Here is a 20,391-nt window from a genome sequence, read left to right on the forward strand (position 1 = left end):
GACCATTTCCACTAAGATCAGGAACAAGACAAGGTTGCCAACTCTCCCCACTATTATTCAACATACTTTTGGAACTTTTAGCCACAGCAACCAGAGAAGGAAAAGAAAAAAATGGAATCTAAATCTGAAAAGAAGAAGTAAAGTTGTCACTCTTTGCAGATGACATGATACTATACATAGAGAATCCTAAAGATGCTACCAGAATACTACTAGAGCTAATCAATGAATTTGGTAAAGTGGCAGGATACAAAATTAATGCACAGAAATCTCTTTCATTCCTATACACTAATGATGAAAAATCGAAAGTGAAATTAAGAAAACACTTGCATTTACCATTGTAACACAAAGAATAAAATACCTAGGAATAAAACTACCTAAGGAGGCAAAAGAACTGTATGCAGAAAAGTATAATACACTGATGAAAGAAATTAAAGTTGATACAAATACATGGAGAGATATACCATGTTCTTGGATTGGAAGAATCAACATTGTGAAAATGACTATACTACACAAAGCAATCTACAGATTCAATGCAATCCTGATCAAACTACCAATGGCATTTTTCACAGAACTAGAACAAATTATCTCACAATTTGTATGGAAACACAAATGACCCCAAAATAGCCAAAGCAATCTTGAGAAAGAAAAACAGAGCTGGATGAATCAGGCTCCCTGACTTCAAACTATACTACAAAGCTACAGTAATCAAGACAGTATGGTACTGGCACAAAAACAGAAATATAGATCGATGGAACAGGATAGAAATCCCAGAGATAAACCCATGCACATATGGTCACCTTATCTTTCATAAAGGAGGCAAGAATACACAATGGAGAAAAGACAGCCTCTTCAATAATTGGTGCTGGGAAAACTGGACAGCTACATGTAAAAGAATGAAATTAGAACACTCCCTAACACCAAACACAAAAATAAACTCAAAATGGATTAAAGACCTAAATATAAGGCCAGACACCATCAAACTCTTAGAGGAAAACATAGAACACTCAATGACATAAATCACAGCAAGATCCTTTTTGACCCACCTCCTAGAGAAATGGAAATAAAAACAAAAATAAACAAGTGGGACCTAATGAAACTTAAAAGCTTTTGCACAGCAAAGGAAACCATAAACAAGACAAAAAGACATCCCTCAGAATGGGAGAAAATATTTGCAAATGAAGCAACTGACAAAGGATTGATCTCCAAAATTTACAAGCAGCTCACGCAGCTCAATATCAAAAAAACAAACAACCGAATCCAAAAATGGGCAGAAGGCCTAAATAGACATTTCTCCAAAGAAGATATACAGATTGACAACAAACACATGAAAGAATGTTCAGCATCATTAATCATTAGAGAAATGCAAATCAAAACTACAATGAGATATCATCTCACACCAGTCAGAATGGCCATCATCAAAAATTCTACAAACAATATATGCTGGAGAGGGTGTGGAGAAAATGGAACCCTCTTGCACTCTTGGTGGGAATGTAAATTTATACAGCCACAATGGAGAACAGTATGGAGGGTCCTTAAAAAACTAAAAATAGAGCTACCGTATGACCCAGCAATCTCACTACTGGGCATATACCCTGAGAAAACCATAATTCAAAAAAGTCATGTACCATAATGTTCATTGCAGCTGTATGTACAATAGCCAGGACATGGAAGCCATCTAAATATCCATCAACAGATGAATGCATAAAGAAAATGTGGCACATGGGCTTCCCTGGTGGCCCAGTGGTTGAGAGTCCGTCTGCTGATGCAAGGGACACGGGTTCGTGCCCCGGTCCGGGAAGATCCCATATGCCATGGAGCAGCTGGGCCTGTGAGCCATGGCCGCTGAGCCTGCGCGTCCAGAGCCTGTGCTCCGCAATGGGAGAGGCCACAACAGTGAGAGGCCCACGTACCGCAAAAAAGAAAAAAAAAGAAGAGTGTGGCACATATATACAATGGAATATTACTCAGCCATAAAAAGAAATGATATTGAATTATGTGTATTGAGGTGAATGGACATAGAGTCTGTCATACAGAGTGAAGAAAGTCAGAAAGCTAAAAACAAATACCGTATGCTAAAACATTTATATGAAATCTAAGAAAAAAGAAAAGATGTCATGAAGAACGAAGGGGCAAGACGGGAATAAAGACTCAGATCTACTAGAGAATGGCTTGAGACTATGGGGAGGGGGAAGGGTAAGCTGGGACAAAGTGAGAGAGTTGCATGGACATATATACACTACCAAATGTAAAATATATAGCTAGTGGGAAGCAGCCGCATAGCACAGGGCGATCAGCTTAGTGCTCTGTGACCACCTAGAGGGGTGGGATAGGTAGGGTGGGAGGGAGGGAGACGCAAGAGGGAAGAGATATGGGGATATATGTCTATGTATAATTGATTCACTTTGTTATAAAGCAGAAACTAACACACCATTGTAAAGCAATTATACTCCAACAAAGATGTTAAATCTATATATATATATATATATATAGCCCTGTAATAAAATCATATAACATTTAAATAAACTTTAGAAATGTCACATATTTGTGCTTGTTATTAACAACTTAAAAAAACACTTAATTTAAAGTAAGCAAATGATAATACATATGTAAACTAGCCTTTTATGAATTTGTTAGGTTTTCTCTTTCCTATTGGACAATAGATTGTAAGAGCCCAAGTAAACACTGAGTTGGATGCCTATGTTTTTCTGACAAATTGACAGTGTTTTTGTAATTTACACTTAAAGAGGAAGAAGAGCTTTTATTGTGTTTTTAAACATTTTTATATATTTTCACTTGAAAAACTGATGGTTAAAAAGGAAACTAAATTATAAACTATACTCCATGGGCTGTTTTTGACCTCAGAGGAAGAGAAAAGTTGATTTCTTTAAGGACTTCATAGGGACTCACACACAAAGAGTACCACTTCAATGTCTAGGTGAGAGAGTGTGAGATGTAATTTTGAGAGAGGGCCATTACACACAAGCCTGGCAACTTCATAGAGAACTGGGAGTTCTGCAGGCATCAGGAGGCATAGGCATTGACGTTCAAACTTGAAGCACAGTCTACAACAGCTACTGTTAAGACTCTCTCAAGCAGCTTGCTGCATAGAGAGATGGGACAAAGATAAGATGAAGCAGAAGAGAATCAAAAAAGAAGTCACTGCGCATAATAACTAACAGACACATACACTTTGTGTGCAATATGTGATGTGTCTTGGAAACTTCCCAAAATCATTGGAAGCCTTAGAAGGAGAGCACCTAGCAGAAGGAAGGGCTGAATGTTTCTAAGATGTTGTTTGAATTTGCAGACCTAAGACATTTGCCTATATCTTTGTCTAGTAGATATTTACTTGTCAAAGGATGCTACAGATGTGAAAGAAACATTTTACATAGTCTGGAGGAGGCAGATGGCAAATTCTCCTGCTGATGCTGTGACTAATAATTTTTACTGACTACTGCATCTTCAGTAATAAAGAATATTTGTTTTATTCATTGATGATTTTAAGTCTTGTGTTAGCAATTTTTTCCATAAATTCTTAGCATTCACAAAAGGATAATTATCTTTACTAATGTACATTTTAATGCATATTTAAAGCTTATGAATTAGTCTTTTAAAATATACACACATACAAATATTTTTAATAAAATGCTCTCATACTATTTAATATTTCTACACAATTTCTTTCCTGACTTTGGGGTTAGTAGACATCTCTGGGAAAATAAATATACTCTCACCACTATTATTCAACATAGTTTTGGAAGTTTTAGCCACAGCAATCAGAGAAGAAAAAGAAATAAAAGGAATGCAAATTGGAAAAGAAGAAGTAAAGCTGTCACTCTTTGCAGATGATGTGATACTATACATAGAGAATCCTAAAGATGCTACCAGAAAACTACTAGAGCTAATCAATGAATTTGGTAAAGTGGCAGGTTACAAAATTAATGCACAGAAATCTCTTGCATTCCTATACATTAATGATGAAAAATCTGAAAGAGAAATTAAGGAAACACTCCTGTTTACCGTTGCAACAAAAAGAGTAAAATACCTAGGAATAAGCCTACCTAAGGAGACAGAAGACCTGTATGCAGAAAAGTATAAGACACTGATGAAAGAAATTAAAGATGATACAAACAGATGGAGAGATATACCATGTTCTTGGATTGGAAGAATCAACATTGTGAAAATGACTCTACTACCCAAAGCAATCTACAGATTCGATGCAATCCCAATCAAACTGCCAGTGGCATTTTTCTCAGAACTAGAAGAAAAAATTTCACAATTTTTATGGAAACACAAAAGACCCCGAAATAGCCAAAGCAATCTTGAAAAAGAAAAAGGGAGCTGGAGGTATCAGGCTCCCTGACTTCAGACTATACTACAAAGCTACAGTAATCAAGACAGTATGGTACTGGCACAAAAACAGAAACATAGATCAATGGAACAGGATAGAAAGCCCAGAGATAAACCCACAGACATATGGTCATCTTATCTTTGAAGAAGGAGGCAAGAATATACAATGGAGAAAAGACAACCTCTTCAATAAGTGGTGCTGGGAAAACAGGACAGCTACATGTAAAAGAATGAAATTAGAACACTCCCTAACACCAAAATAAACTCAAAATGGATTAAAGACCTAAATATAAGGCCAGACACTATCAAACTCTTAGAGGAAAACATAGGCAGAACACTCTATGACATAAATCACAGCAAGATCTTTTTTCACCCACCTCCTAGAGAAATGGAAATAAAAACAAAAATAAACAAGTGGGACCTAATGAAACTTAAAAGCTTTTGCACAGCAAAGGAAACAATAAACAAGATGAAAACCCTTAGAATGGGAGAAAACATTTTCAAATGAAGCAACTGACAAAGGACTAATCTCCAAAATTTACAAGCAGCTCATGCAGCTTAATAACAAAAAAACAAACAACCCAATCCAAAAATGGCAGAAGACCTAAATAGACATTTCTCCAAAGAAGGTATACACATTGCCAACAAACACATGAAAGGATGCTCAACATCACTAATCATCAGAGAAATGCAAATCAAAACTAAAATGAGGTATCATCTCACACCAGTCAGAATGGCCATCACCAAACAATCTACAAACAATAAATGCTGGAGAGGGTGTGGAGGAAAGGGAAGCCTCTTGCACTGTTGGTGGGAATGTAAATTGATACAGCCACTATGGAAAACAGTATGGATGTTCCTTAAAATACTAAAAATAGAACTACCATACAACCCAGCAATCCCACTACTGGGCATATACCCTGAGATACCATAATTCAAAAACAGTCATGTACCACAATTTTCATTGCAGCTCTATTTACAATAGCCAGGACATGGAAGCAACCTAAGTGTCCATCAATAGATGAATGGATAAAGAAGATGTGGCACATATATACAATGGAATATTATTCAGCCATAAAAAGAAGTTAAATTGAGTTATTTGTAGTGAGGCAGATGGACCTAGAGTCTGTCATACAGAGTGAAGAAAGTCAGAAAGAGAAAAACAAATACATGCTAACACATATATATGGAATCTAAAAAAAAGAAGAAAAAGCAAAAAAAATGGTTATGAAGAACCTAACCTAAATGGTTATGAAGAACCTAACCTAAATGGTTATGAAGAACCTTTATTCCAGGACAGGAATAAAGACGCAGACGTAGAGAACTGACTTGAGGACAGGGGGAGGGGGGAGGGTAAGCTGGGACGAAGTGAGAGAGTGGCATGGACATATATACACTACCAAAGGTAAAATAGATTGCTAGTGGGAAGCAGCCGCATAACACAGGGATATCAGCTCAGTGCTTTGTGAGCACCTAGTGGGGTGGGATAGGGAGGGTGGGAGGGAGATGCAAGAAGGAGGAGATATGGGGATATATGTATATGTATAGCTGATTCACTTTGTTATAAAGCAGAAACTAACACACCATTGTAAAGCAATTATACTCCAATAAAGTTGTTAAAAAATATTTTAATAAGTGCATAATATTTCATAGTGTTGTTATATTAAAGGTATTAAGCAGTTTTCAACTTGTGGATATTTTGGCTCTTACCAGTTTTTTGTCACAACAAGCAGTGATGAAATAACTATTCTGGTTTATATCTTTATAAACTGAACCTTTTCCTCTAGTACTTTCTCAGAAAAATAATTGAGGGTCAAATGATATGTGCATTTAAAATATTAATAAATCTTCCCAGATATTTTTTGACTGGGCTCTTTGGTTCTTATAAACTTGTGTGAGTGCTTTATTATGGCTATTTCATTTCTTGAAATTCTTAGTTATAAGCAATACAAACTGGCTCAGGCTGAGTTTAAACAAAAAAATTATTTGAGCTCAGCATATAATTGGGAGGGTAAGCAGTGAGGAAAAAAATGCCCCAAATCATTTCAGTGAATTTTAACTGGTAAATAACCTACTGGAGAAAAAATGATAACTACTTGTTCCTTGCACATTGTGTGGCTGGCTTTGCAATTAAAGTTTGAAAATTAAGTTTGGGTAAATCTGGCTAGAGTGCTTAGGTCTTTCCTGAACTTTGCTACTTTCTGTGAGTATATCCCAAAGGATTAAAGATGGAAAATAAAAATAAGGTAAACTTAAAAGGTAATGAGACTAACATTCATTCATTCATTCATACTGGATGCCTTCCATGTACCACATTCTGTTATAGGCACTGTGGATACCACAGTGAACAAAAATGACAAAAATCCTTGCCTTCATGCAGTGTACATTATGTGGCAGGTGACATATAACAAAACAAATAATGAAATCACATGGTATGTTGGTAGTGATAAGTTATATGGAGAAAAGTAAAGCAGAAGAAGGAAACAGGGAATGTCAGGAAGAGGATTTAATTTTAACTAAGGAAATCAAGGAAGGTGTGATGGAAAAAGTAGCATTTGAGTGAAAGTCATGAAAGAGGTAAGAGAGAAATCCAGGTGGAAATCTGGAGATAGGTATTTTCAGTCAGAAAAAACACATACAAAGAATCTAATGTAAGAAAATCCCTGGCATCTTCAAAGATCATCAGGAGGCCAGGACAGCAAGGAGACTGGAACAGGGTGAAGGGGAGAGCAATAGTCAATGTGGTGAGAAAGGTACACCTGGTGGGGAGCATGGACAGGGCTTTGTAAACTATTATAATGACTACCTTTCACTCAGAGTGAGATCATAAGTTATTGAAGGTGATTGATTAGATGAATGATATGATTTCAGTTATTTTCTGTTCTTGCTTATGTACTGAGGCAAATGATAGAAGTGTGACAAATGTGGAAGAAAGAAGGGGAATATTTAAAAATTCAGATGAAATATATATTGACTTGAACTGAGTGAATAATAATAGTAGTGGGAATTGTTTAGATATTTTTGAGGGTAGAGTTGCTGAGAAGTGAGACCCATGCATGTGAAAATTGGACTGAGGATTGTATATTGTATGAGATTGTAGGACCGGAAGGAATCAAGAAATTTTTGGAGTTGTAGTAGTAAAGGAGTGAACTGGAAAGATGGCAGTTAATGTTCAGAGGGTAGGTGGCTTAAAATTTTGATTGTAAAAATTTGTATTATGAGTAATGACACGGTTTGAGCTGAGATAATGGGATTGAGTGATTGAGGTACTGAAGATGGCAAGAATATTGAAAATGAGTAGGTCAAATATCTAAGAATGAGGAATTTTATGGAACACCAAAATTATGACAGTGGCAGAATTGCAAATATTGACAGTAAATCAGGATATAAAGATTTCAAAGAATGAGGGAACATGCCTACAAAAATGGAAGAGAGTAGTTAACAGATTCTAACAGCATATGATTCCAAATTGGAGGGGCTGGAGGAGAAGGAAGTGAGAAAGCTCTGGAAGTATCAAGAGCAAAGAGCAAGAGAGGACATTTATTTCACTTCTAGAGAGAGTGGATAGGGAGCGGAGGGTAAGAAATAATCTACCACTTAGAGGGCTATATTGGAAGCAGCAGCATTGTGGAGAGAGGTGACAATAAGAATGAGAAGGTAAAGGAAAAATTCAGAGATTTCTGAAAATTGAAAATCTTCTTTGCACTTTGTGTCCTGATAGAATCTTTCAAAAAGGAATTTTTAAAATTCCATTTAAACCACACAATAGCCTTGAGAATGGGAGATATTATCATTCGCTTTTGCTAAGAGGAAGCTCAGTAGCCAAGTTCAGATGGCTATTAGAAGGCATAACTACAATGGCAACCCAACTAGTGTTACATGATCCACATAATTTACAATACATTAAGAGAGCATATTAACCAATTAATTAAACAATAACTCTTTCAAAGGATATTTTAAAGTTATCAAGTTGAAGAAGAATGAACATATTACTACTTAGAAGTGGACCTGGATTAGAGTCCCAAATACACCATTAAATAATTGTGGGGTTTTAGGCAAGCCATGTAAAATCACTGTACTACTACTTTAATTTAAAATGAAGACAATACTACCTAAATTATAGATTGTGATAAAGATTTATACATAGTTATTACTCAATTATAAATCACTTACTCGATTATAAATGTATGATGAGTATTAAATGAAATACTTAATCTTAGACCACAAGGTCATTTCTTAGAAAATATGCAAATATAAGATACTATATCACTAACAGTATAATAAATATACAAATAAAATAATTTATAGCCTTAATAAAAGATTTTGGAAGTGCATTACTAAAGCTAAATTTACAATTAGTAAAATGCACAGATCTTAAGTGTACACTTTGATGGATTTTACATATTTATGCATTCATGTTCACTTTACCCATATCAAGATAAGGAACGGTTCCACTACACCAGAAAGTTTTCTTGTATTCCATTCCAGTCAATAACCACACAGGGCTAAGACTATTCTAATTACTATCACTACAGTTTTCTTTTGCCTACTGCTGAACTTCATTTATTTGGAGTCATATAGTATTTAATCTTTTGTGTCTGGCTTATTTTATTCAGCATCATGTTTTTGAGATTTGCCCATGCTACTGTATGTATTAGTACTTCATTCCTTATTGCTGTGTATCATTACTTTATAGGTCAATATCATAGCTTTAAAATTTGTTCTCCTCTTGATAGATTTTTTCCAGTTTTTGCCTATTATTAAAAATAGCTTCTGTGAATATTCTTACACTTGTCTTTTTTGTGTGAAAATTACAATCATTTATTTTTGGTATATACATAAAAATTGAATTGCTGTGTCATTGGGTATGCATGCAGTTTAACTTTATAAGAAATTGCTAAACTTCTTTAAAATGTAGTTGCACTCCCACAAAAATATATGAGAGTTCCACTGACCTGTATCTTTTCTTCAGCTCTTGGTATATTCAGCCATTTTAATTTATCAGTTATCCTGGTAGGTATTGATACCTTATTGAAGTTCTAATTTTTATTTGCCTGATGACCACTTGTGTTTCTTACTTTTATTATCCACTTGACTGTCTTCTTTTATGAACTGACCATTCAAATCTTTTTAACAAATTTTTAATTTGGTGGTTATCTTTTACATATAGATGGGTAGGACTTCTTTATTCTGGATAGAAATATGTTGTTAGATATACATTATTGCAAATATGTTCTCTTATTCTGTGACATGCTTATTCATTTTTTTTTCATTGTGGTAAGAACACTTAAAATCTACCCTCTTAACAAAACTTTAGGTGCATAATACAGTATTGTTAAGTATAGGCACAATGTTGTACAGCAGATCTCTAGCATTTTTTCATCTTACATAACTTACACACCTGTTGAACAGCAAACCCCTGCCCCATTCCTTGGCAATCACCACTCCACTCTGTTTGTATGAGTTTGACTATTTTACATAGCTCATATAAGTGGATTCACGCAGTATTTGTCCTTCTGTGACTGGCTTACCTCACTTAAGCATAATGTTCTCCGGGTTCATCCATGTTGTCACATATGGCAGGATTTCCTTTTTTTTAAAGACTGAATATAATTTCCATGGCACATATTTTCTTTATTCATTCATCTATAGATGAAAATTTAGGTCATTTCTAACTCTTGGTTATGGTGAATAATGTTGCAGTAAACATGGGAATGTGGATATCTCTTCAAGATCTTGATTCCATTTTTTTGGATATATACCCAAAAGTGGGATTGCTGGATCCTATGGTTGTTCTAGTTTTAATTTTATAAGGACCCTCCAAACTATTTTTCATAGCGGTTGAACCAACTCATTCCTACCCATAGTATACAAGGGTTCTAATTTCTCCACATCTTCACCAACACTTTTATTTTGTTTTGATAATAACTATCCTAACAGGGGTGAGATGATATCTTATTGTGGTTTTGATTTCCCTGATAATTAGATTGTTGAGCATTTTTAATATACCTGTTGGTCATTTGCATGTTTTCTTTGGAGAAATGTCTATTTAATTCTTTTGCCCATTTTTAAATTGAGTTATTTGGTTCATTTTGTTTTATTTTTGCTATTGAGTTGTTGGGGTTCCTTATTTATGTAATGAAGTTTTTGTGAGTAAGTGAATATAAGTTTAATATAGTCCAATGTATCAATACAATTTTTAAATGTTCTGTGCTCTACAAAAATCATTGTTGATTTCAAGATCATGAAGATATTTCTCAAAGTTTTATTTCTAGAAGCTTCAGTATTTATATTTTTGTGAAGCCATCTCAAATTAAATATTGTGCTTGGTATGAGGGGTTAAGGTTAATTCAAATGCTCATTATAATGTAAATTCCAGCTCTAGCTGAAGCTTTTTATATTGGACTCTTTTGAGATCTAAGTTCTTTAATGTTAATAGATGCCTAGTATTAATGAATTTGTTTTCTTTTTCTAATCTGGTGGTTCTTAATCCTAGTTTCATGTTGGAATCAAGTATTATGTTTGTTTTGTTTTGTTTTTGCTTGTTTTAATGGCACTGCCTTATTTTATCTAATTTAAACAATTCCCATGTTTGTATATTTTGATGTACAAAATAGTACAGTTATATGTGTGTAAACTTAAGAATATATGTACTTTATATATAGTCTCTGATCAAAATTCTTTTACCAATATGAATGAAAAATACTGTTTAGAAAATAAAATTTCTGACTATTCAAACCATTTTATACTTACTAATATTAATGATAATTATTTAACTCACTTTCATTGCCTAGCACCATATAAATAATAGGAATGATGATATATAATTCTAATCTAGTACTCACTATGATCCAGAGTCTATAAAATAATCTCTATTAGACACTCAGTCAATCATTAAAACAAATATATGAAGGACATAGTATTACTAGTCCAGTGTCAGAGATTTAAAAATTCTTGGGAAGGAAGGGGAACTGGCCCTTAAGTAACTGGGACAATATTGAAACCAAAGTATTTTACTTGCTAGAGCTCAAGGTCTTAAATACTTGGCTGCATGACCCCTCAATCAAAAGTCCTAAACTGTCCACAATTCATACAATGGATAGAAAATTCATACAATCACTACCTTCTAATTTTCTTCTAGAGGAGCACTTCACAGTACCAAGAAAAAAGGGTTATAGTGTTAAAGAAGGTATTTAACTAGGAAAACTGAGAAGGATGATTATGTAAATAAGGCTGTTAACCTTTGGGGAAAACGTAGGACTTCAAATGGATTGCTGATAAAGTCAAAAAAAAATAGACAATTTTGATTTTAAAAACTTCCTTGAGCAGAACACATTCTGATTCCATTTTTATATTAGGCTTCTATGTGGTTACAATTAACCCCATGTGGTTTTAGTATTATGAACCATCAACACACATAAACAGTCTTTTGAAGAATGAATAAATCCATGAATAACTGAACAGATGAAAATCTGTTCTTGTATTTTTCCAATACTGTCCAATCATACTTACTTCCTTTAATCTGTTGCCTCATTCTAAGAACACATAGCCATTAACTCATATAAAGAAAACTTAGGCTTACTACAGTTCTTGATGGATTTGGCACTAAAGTTCTTAACCTATATATCATATATATTTTATATATATATATGAGATATATAATTTATTGTCACCTGTTCTTACTGTTTATTGTGTTTAACCTCATAAGTCATCCTCCTAATTTGGGACTAACCTAATGCCTTAAGAGCCCTAATGTTCCAGCTCTGAATCATTTCCTCTTTTCTGAGTCACGGTTTGAACTCTGCCATTGCTTATGCTATCTTCAAAATCTCCTACTTGTTTTGGATACACTTCTGGACCATCCTACTTGTTGGAGTTCCTTTCAGTCAGAACTCTATCCAAAAAATTTGAAACTGTCCATTTAGTTTGGGAGGGTGTAAGAATCAGAAAATAAAGAAAATCCCAAGGATAGGCAATAATCTCACTTTTTTTCATAAATGTTCATAAATTTCATAAACTTTTCATAAGTTTAATTTGTTTAAAAATTAATAATCAGAAACCTCAATTAAATAGAGTCCATAGACCAGAAGGGGAAGCTCTCATGCCCTGTGGTGACAGCTGAGCCCAACAAAAAGGAAGACTTCTTTTCTTTCCTGGCAAGGGCACATCCAGTGGAAAGTCATGGACTCTTTGTTATATACAGCAGAAGAGGAAGTTGGAAGGCTTCCTCTCCCACTGTATATAAGCACAATCCTTCCCTTGTCCTGCAGGAACCTGCACATGGCTTGCCATGGTTGTAGACTCCCAAAGTGCAATTCTCTCCTGATCCTGAATAAACCCATCTTTGCTGGAGAAATATCTGGCAGTCTATTTGTTCTGGGTCAACAGCCCTTTCTTACATCCCCTTACAAACACTTTCCCATTCTTCCCTGTACACATACATTCACAAATAGGAGGTGAATTCTAAATGATGTACGTGTTTACATTCCAGAATTTGAAAAGAAAAGAGGAAATTGAAAGAAAAAAAAGGCCTATACGAGCCAGTGAGCTGATATACAGAATCCTTCTTACTGAGCATGATGTCTGCTTTATTTATAATGAGAATGGAATACAGAAAGTATAAAAGATGGCTTTAACCTGTATAACTGGATGAGAAAGCTGATATCCTTGATAACGCATAGATCCCTGACCACAGGTAGAGACCCTGTAACTTATGGATGTCACAGGCATTTTTGCACCATCCTCAGAGTTTTCCCACACAAAATGTTTACCAATTGTTACTTGATTTTATTAAATGCAGACAGTGTCCTGAACACTTCTACTGATTGCATGCTCCAATTCATCATTTCTTAACAAGTGACAAGAACCAAGACAAAGACTGCTAGATGATGTTGAATGACTTCTGAATAACTGAGGACAGGGCTCAGCCCCACCTCACATACTTCTGGTTCCATGGTCCCAAGTAAATGCTCTCCTAATCAAAATATACAGAACCATCTTTTATTTATTGTCATTTCACTACAAATGTCACTGAGCACATCTCTAAGCTCTCGCTCTCTTTCATAATGGAAGAAAAACTGAGCATAAATGATTAGAAAACACCACCTGCTAGGTACTTAATACAGAGGAAAAACACAGCTGTACCATTTGAAACGAAAAATCCATTTGTTTAAGCTCAGCACGTCACTTATATTACCAACTGTGAAAGGCATAAATCACTGAGGGTGTGAAATAAAATATTGCATGACAGATACCTGTTTTCTCTTTGGGAATTTCCATTTAAAGACTGTCAAGCACAAGAGTGTGACTGATGAGACCACTGTAGCCCTGTCTCTAACTCAACACTTGAAGTTTGGAGCATGGTAATAACAGTTGTTACAAGTGAAAATAATAACTCATCAATACAGTACATCAGATGGCCTAAAAGGTGGCCTGTTGAGCACTCAGCTGTGGCTGACAGCTGCCCTGATGTAAAGAATAACGGAAACGATGGTTTTCAGCAGGCTTTTGTTGATGATTTTCATTTATCTCTAAAAGCAGAAGGGAAGACCGCAGATCACGTGGTTTCATACCTACATTATGGAGCAAACACAATCAAGGGAGACAATGATGCAGCAAACTGCAAAGGGTCAGAAGACTCACTACTGAAAGAATGTTTTGTTTGTCTCCATTCCCTAACACTTAGCATCCTGCCGAGAACATAAATGATTTTTCTTGCTTGAAATTTCTCACTTTGGGTCCATTTGTAATCCATTTCCTAGGTTTTTTTTCAGTTAGAGAAGTGATATTTAATAAAATTACATTTATATTAAAAGCAGTTTTTAGTTAAATTAGACATGGTATGAAAACTTTCACTTTACTTGAATAAATACTTATAGCATAAATTTATGTGTGTGCAGTTTTAATATTTTAAGGAAACAAAATGCCAGATTCTAAAAACCCCTAAACCACAAACTAAAGGAATAGCAGTTTGCTTCCAGATCTTTTGAATACTATTGCAAAAATCTCCCCTCCTATATTTGTGGGTTCTAGGATATAGGAACCATGTAAGGGTAAATGTTCTAGGTTCTAGTTATGGGACAGAGTTGGTTTACTACAAATCCACAGGTTCCAAGGGTAATGTAGAAAGCTGACAGTGAAAATAACAATTAGAAGGGTCAAAATGTAGGAATTATTTATTATACGTCAGACACTGCACTAAGCATCCTACATACAATATTCCTAAAATCTTCATAGCAATTTTGTATGGTAGATGGTTTTGTTATCACCCCTCTATAAAACAGGAATGCTAATTTAAGGAGGTTAAATAACTTGTTTAGATTGACACAGACTATGAACCCAGTTGGCTGTGCCCTTAGGGGAGAAGCTATAAGCACTGCACTGAACTATACTGGGCTTGACAGCCTGAGAAGGAAATTCCTTAAGAGGAAATGGTATCTATCACACAGTATTTCATCTCACCACCTCAGTAATTTACATCATCCATATGTTAAATGCCAGAGTGGATAGCCTAATAGAAAATATGTATCTAAATAGCCTGGGCAGAGATGTGGAAGTCAAGTAACTGGCAACAGGATCAAATCTGAGATAACAGCAAGTACATTTAGAGTGGACAATAGAAAAAGTGACTAGACTGTAACCTCAGAAAAATAATGTTGAGCACCAACAGCCTTGCAGGAGTGTAGGGAGCTGACATAAAAGACATTCTGTTCATTCAGACAATTGTGGGACAAATTGCTTACTGTGGATGGAGTGGTAGACGTAAGAAATAATTACTGTCACTTTAAAATATGTTTATTTTACTCAAGAGAAGAGAGTGGAACTGTGGCTCAGAATGAGTTTATGAAACAGGAAAAAGAGAAATGGTGCATGCCTTTAAAAATGCTAATGTTATATTTACAATGATTGTGGTGTGTTTTATTTACCTTTTAGTAAAGTTTTCAGAAAATTTTTAAAATCCTAACATAACAGTTGTAGAACTTAATCTGAATAACCAAATATTTCTCAAAACAAAGATTATTTACATACAGTGGTTGTGATATGTGGTGAATTAATAGTCCTTCTGCACTATGCTCTGGCTCTATAGTATGAGAACATAAAATGCTTTCATCATGTCAGAGGAGATCTATCAGGATGGTGAAGAAAATCCAACTATATCTGTGAAATAAATGAAGAAAAGACTCGGATATTTTAGAAAGACAGGAATGTGATACTTCAGTACATTAAAGCAGAAAAGGGCTTCCCCGGTGGCGCAGTGGTTGAGAGTCCGCCTGCCAATGCAGGGGACACGGGTTCGTGCCCTGGTCCGGGAAGATCCCACATGCCGCAGAGCGGCTGGGCCCGTGAGCCATGGCCGCTGAGCCTGCGCATCCGGAGCCTGTGCTCCGCAACGGGAGAGGCCTCAGCAGTGAGACGCCCGCGTACAGCAAAAAAAAAAAAAAGGCAGAAAAATTAGCAGGTTTCTTCAATGTTACTTTAGGAGACGAACCTAACAAATATATGTAAGAATGGTAGTACCAATTTAAAGAAAAACACACAACATAAGAGTTGTGAGTTTAAGTTTTATTCAGGGTCTTACTGAGACCCAAAGCCTGGGAGACAGTCTCTCAGTAGCTCTGAGGAAATTGGTCTGAAGAGGTAGAGGGGAAGCCAGTTTATATATAATTTTTTTTGGCTAGGGAATGTGTGCATTCAAGCATACATCTTGGTAAAAGATTACTGCTACTCACAAAGAACAGATATCTCAAGTCAATGATTTTAGTGCCTTTCTATGTATGGGAAGATACAAGAATCTGGGTTCATTAAAATTCTTCCTGAGATATACATCTAACTCTCTAAGGAGCCAGCTTGTCTAAAGCACAGAGTTCCTTATCCTGTTACCATCTTAATTTCCTCTCAGTGCACTGTCAGTCAGCAACTGTAGTAGTTTATGACTTAATCCTTGTAGAACGGGGTAGTGAGCAACGTTTTGTTCTGTTTTTGCAGTCAGGACAGTACTATCAAAATACATAAAGTAAATTTTTAAGATGGAAATTTTACAAAGTGGAAACATCAGCCAAAAAAGGTAACAATAATTCCATCTATACATTTTTTCAAGCAGAAGCAATCACTTCTTTGTAATGTTATAAAAAAAATTCAAGTAACAAATGGAAAGCTGGATTTTGATGGATGACAAACTGGTTGTCTTTAGGCTGACAATATATTTGTTTGACTAAAAGACATCACTACATTTTTAAACAAGTTAGTAACTAAACTATAAAAAATGGGAATTTTTCACATGAACAATTTAATTTCTGTTACATCTTGAAAAAACAAAATATCTACTCATATTCTTCATAGACAGTCATAAGTCTTAATAGCTGCTGCCATAGTTAGGCAGATGTTTTCTCCATTTATCTTTAAGGCCCAGCATTCAATAGTGTTAATTGTGACAATGGTGACACTTTTCATTTATTGTCATGCTTCAGCTATTGTTTTTCACACCCAGGTTGCTTCCCTCATTTTAATTTCTTGTATCCAATGTAGGCTTTTCAGTTTTCTACTCCTGCTCTGAGATGGCAATAGATCATTTTTGCCTATAGCTTTTTTTTTCCCCTTACTTTTTTAAAAAAAACTATTTCCTCTGGTTTGAGAATAGAACCCATGAAGCTCCAAAGAGTGCATCTAAGTTCAATCACTCCAAGGAAAGCAATGCTAAATTATTTAGGACGAGTTAAGAGAATAAATGAATTGTCCCCAAACCCAGAGCTAATGAGTGACAGATCTAAAAATAAAAGTCTTAAGTCTTAACTTATGTGTTAGTGCTGCTTAGAAGTATAATTATTGAATCTGATTAACCCATTTTAATAATTCAAGTGAACTGCTGAACAGTCAAATATTATATATGTAAAAGAACAAAACTAGCTTGAATATATAATCAAATAATTCCATTTTTTTGATTCCAAAGAGCAAAGTGTTTTGATGCAGCGTATTGAATCCTCTGTGGAAGAAAGCTGACCCATAAATCCAGGTAAAACTTTTCAAAGTTTTACCTATAAAATATCAATATTGTGGGCAATTATAAAAAGAGCTCTACCAGAGCATATCATTTCCTTTTTTAAAGGGAAAAAGGGGTAAAGATTCAGCCTAAGCTGAGTCTTTGCTATATACCCATCGTCACACCGATTTATTTTACCCTTAATCTTCATGGATACCCTATGATAGGGCATTGTTATCCTCTCCATATTTTTGTGGATTAATCTTCTAAAATCAAATATTATTAAGATGCACGCAGACTATTTCTAAATTCATGAGTTAATTGCCAATAATAACACAATAATTTTTCTCACACGATTATTTTCACTCAATGATTTAATGAATGGAAGCAGTGGGATTACCTTTGATAAACCCATGACAGTGTATTTGTGAGATAGGTGTGTGTGTGTGTGTGTGTGTGTGTGTGTGTGCGCGCACGTGTTTGAGTGGTGGAGGAAGAGGTGATGAGGTAGGAGCAGTCAATTGAGAATCTGAATAATGATGATATATGTTATTGATCTTGGTGACTGAGCAGCTTTTTATCTATTAATTCCATCAGTGGGTACTTCAGTATGCATCATACTTAGTGACTATAATGTTCACGTGATAACCTGAGGTTAAAACTGACCTCACATGAGTTCTAACTTTTATAAATTCACTCTGAAACATTTACATATTTCCTAATGATGTTTATAAATATACCTGAAAAATAGTGTATACGGTGTCCACTTTTCCCTGAAGTTTTGTAGGATAATTAGACAAACTCATCCAATAAATATGAAAAGAAGAACTGAAACAGCTAGTGCATACTGAGTGAGAAAAAACATTCAAAGTAACACAGGCCTTATATCTTTGGTCCAAATTACCTACTTTCTTTTTCTTCTTAAAATAAAAGTGTTAGAGGTGGAAAACAATAAGCCATAAAAAATCAAGCACAGATAAAGGAAATACTAATGGGAAATAGTGTTTTACAAAAGCCATTCCTTCCTGAGTGTGTGTGTATCTGTATGTGTGTACAGTTGTGAGCCAATTTAAGTGAACAAATTAACGAACTGAATAAAAAGGCCAGTGTGCATTTGTATGTGTGTATGCATGTTTGTCTGTGTGTTGAGGACTGATATCCAGCTTTTACAGAACATTCAAGTAGAAAATAAAATAGTTTTGTCACCTGCATTTAACCTTGACAGAAATGTTGAAAATAAATGCAGATAATTTTATTTAGAGTAAGAATGCCCAAGTGCCTTACAGTCCTGAAAAAGCAATTAAGCAAAAACAACAACAACAACAAAAAAACCCCAAAACCCTCTATAGGTTGAAAGATTTAAAATGTAACCATTAAAGTTTTAGTTGAATATTGCTCTATTAACAGAATATATCCTTGAACACTGCTATCCTGTACATTCAAGTGGATTCACTTTGTATAAAAGACATAATAAGTAAGTCCATATTGGACTTACTGCTAGTCAGAAATATCTCTATTAACAATATTCTTATCTTTTCTAGACGTAGATCCATTTTAGAGCTGTAAGCCACCTGAAGTAGAAATCTATCTTAGGAAATAAGATTCAGTCTTTTTATTTTAGATAATTGTGTTTGCCTGACAGAATTCCTACATTAAAAACAAAAACACGAAGAGCTTCTTCTTCTTGATGCCAAGATATTCTTTTGTTCATTTGATGGATTTTATTGTTATCTCTGTATTTATCTATCTATCCATGCATCCATCCATCATTTATATACATATTACTTTTTATATATATTATGTACATATATGTTACTGGATTGCCTAGTTGGTTTGCTATGTATTAATGTAGACTGGTAGAAAATGAAACTATAGATAAACTTTTGTTTGCATGGAACCTCCTAAGGTCAGCAAAGGATTCACCGTGAACTCTGTGTACTCAGGTTTGTAACTATGTAAAAATATTATCTGAAGAACACAGTTCTGGGACCAGACAGAATTTTTAATCATGGACACTGTCTGACTGTGATTTTGATTACTTAAATAACTCAGACTTTTGTTTCCTCATTTATAAATGGGAATGATAAAAGGCCTAATTTTATTATATGTTTATTTATGTAAATTACCTCAAGTACTCAAAGAGAGTTGTCATTGGATTGTGTAACTCAACTATGAGCTTGATTTCTCAAGAGTGAAACAAATTCAGCAATACTTGCTTTTCTACTGAAGAACCAGGCTACTTAACCAGGCTACATGTCAGTACAAAGACAATATTTTAAAAAAATATGCACATTAGGGAATGAGAAAGGATTTAAAACACTTCACTACAAAAATTATGAACTAAACACAAAAGGCGGCAGTAAGGGAAGAAATGGCAGACAAACTGTGTAAGACATACCAAAAACAAATAGCAAAATGGCAGAAGTCTTATCAGTAACTAAAAAGTCAGTCTTATCGGTCACACCAAAAAATTTGTGTGACTCTCCTTATTGTGACATTCACTTTATTGCACTGTTTTGGAACCAAACGTGCAATATCTCCTAGGTGTGCCTCTATATCTACTAGCTATATATAGAACACTCTGTAACAGCAGAATACCAATTCTCCATGATAGGCCATAAGTTAACCCACAAAAAGCATCATAATAAATTTTAAAAGATTAAAATCATATAAAGTATCTCTTCAGACCATAATTGAATGCATCTTGAAATCAACAACAGAAATAAAACTGGAAAATACATAATTATGTGGAAATTAAACAAGATATTCTTAACCAGTAGGTCAAAGAAGGGAAAATAGAAAATACTTTGAGATAAATAAAAATGAAAACACAATATATTAAACATGAGATGAAGCAAAAGCATTGGTCAGAGGTAAATTTATAGCTGTAAAGGCCTACATTTAAAAAAATAAGATCTCGAATCAGTAATATAACTTTAGGTCTTTATGAACCAGTTAAAGAAGAGGAAACTAAACTCAAAACTAGCAGAAGAGGGGAAAATAAAGATCTGAATGGGAATAAATGAAATAGAGAATAGAAAAAATAGAAACAATGAAAACAAATG

The sequence above is a fragment of the Leucopleurus acutus genome, assembly GCF_964270905.1.
Source record: "Leucopleurus acutus genome assembly, chromosome: 14".
In the NCBI taxonomy this organism is placed as follows: domain Eukaryota; kingdom Metazoa; phylum Chordata; class Mammalia; order Artiodactyla; family Delphinidae; genus Leucopleurus; species Leucopleurus acutus.